This window comes from Arachis hypogaea, chromosome 17 (assembly GCF_003086295.3).
Source record: "Arachis hypogaea cultivar Tifrunner chromosome 17, arahy.Tifrunner.gnm2.J5K5, whole genome shotgun sequence".
Taxonomy (NCBI): Eukaryota; Viridiplantae; Streptophyta; class Magnoliopsida; order Fabales; family Fabaceae; genus Arachis; species Arachis hypogaea.
The window spans coordinates 127,206,490-127,208,718 of NC_092052.1; positions in this window are offsets into that span (position 1 = coordinate 127,206,490).

The window sequence follows — 2,229 nt, forward strand, 5'->3', positions numbered from 1 at the left end:
AAAAAAGTTTATCCCACATAAGTAACGATAAATTTGTCATCATGCTAAGATGCAATGAAAGGAATCATAATATTCATTCAACTTATTCATACAGTTTGCAACACTGTAGAATCAAGAATTCATAATGACAATAAATAATACAAGAACCCTATATTTTGTTAGAGGGGTGAGGCTACATCGTTTAGAAAATTGTTATATACAACTAGCTAAGCAAAGAACACTTTCTATCTGCTACACTTGGATCACGTCTTTTTCACTCATCCGGTTCATCAACTGCGGTGGTCGGGCGGCACTGCTGCAACTCTCGAGGGAGAGGTCGATGCGATGGTCGGCGGCGCTGCTGCCAACGCGGGAGAGAAGGGTTGCGGTGGTCGTCTTTGCTGCTGCGAATCGTGGAGTGGAGGGGATACGGCGTTCGCGCGAGAGCTCCCTCCAGCGGTGACGTGCATGGCGCAATCTGGTAGTGGCGAAGCAGCGTTCTGGGTGACGGAAGGTTCAGGCAAAGAGAGGGGTGGTTACTGAAAATGTGTTTAAACCTTTAAAGAGATTAATTTTTTTAACCCTAATTACCCAAAACTTAATTAATGCTAATTATTCAAATTTTAATTTTTTAAAAATTTAAAAATTAATTATTAAATAATGTTGTTTAAGTTGGCTGGTTCAAAGTCTTGTTCCATATATTTTTCCTATTACAATTAGTTTTATTTTTATTATTTTTATACATATATAATAAATAAAAAATAAATCAGTTATTAATACTTTATTGTCTGTTAATACACTAGTTTACAATCATATGTGAGGTTAATGCTTGAGGTTGGCGCCGTAACCTTTGATGACTACTCACTTTTGTTTTGAGTATTAAACTCCTCAAACATCAATACATCATACTCTTGTCTCTCTAGCAGATATTTTTACATTATTAGTTTTTATTATTTTTGCTAAAATAGATATCGTTGTCACCACTCAGAAGCATACAACTTCATACACAATTATCTTCGATATACTGAACCAAAAAAAATATTAAAAAATATCTATTTTGTCATTAGCATAAGTCCACCACCCCATACGACATAATACACAAATATCTTTCCATTTCATGAACAAAAGAAATATATCAAATTCGTTAAGCCTGGGTTTATTATTAATCTTAGGAATGGTTAGCCCTTCATGCCTTTACTTATCATCTATAGGGTTGCGTTTGTTTACAAAGATATATAAGATACTAAAACAAAAACACAGAAATACAAAATTATGTTTAACAAATGAGACATGAATAGAGATAATGTATTTAGAGACATTGAATTAATGTATTTTGTATTTATCCTGACAAAAAAGATACAGAAACATTAACAAAAGACATAATTTATTTTTTATTTTTTCTTTTATTATTTTTGTTAATTTTTTATAATTATATTTTTTATTATTATATTTTTCATCTCAAATTTTTTTAATAAAAAAAATAAAAATTTATTCTAATTTATCACCAAACAAAATATAAAAACACAAAATTTTATGTCTTTATTTATCAATATCTTGTCCTATCTTATTTTCAGTGTCTTGTCATGTTCTATTCTCTGAAAACAAACATAACCTAGAGGTTTTGCTAATATTCAATGCATTAAAAACGTTATGGTATACTTAACCAACGTTCCTAAGGCACATGATAGCAAAACTCATTAATTATTAATCTTTAATTTTTCCTTTATCTCTTGAAATAATAGTTCAAAATGAGTGATCTTTAGTTCAAACACTTTTTTTAACCAAAGAAAGTAAAATTAGGAAATTAGAGAATAAACTCAAATGAGTATAAAAGAATTATTCCCCAATCAAATATTTGTTCAATAGTTAGTATTCATCGTATATTGGAGTAGTTCGATATATAGCTAATAACATGTCTAAATCTTTAATAGAACAAGTCAAAGTGACAAACATATGTATAATAAATCATATCCTTAATTATATATAATAAACTTGTCTTTTAGTTTGAATTATTTAATTAAACCCTAGTAATCTGTTATCAAGTCCATGTACAATGTATTATATGTGAGTTTCCAAACGATCGGATGCTTAATAATCTCACTATTCTTCCTATGGGGCTGGAAAACATAATGCTATCTGGGTACTAAAAATTAATTATTAAATTATTTATTATGTATTTATATATAAATATATATTTTTAAATTTATTTTTAATATAAATTTTTTATTAGTTTAATTATTCTGTCGATCC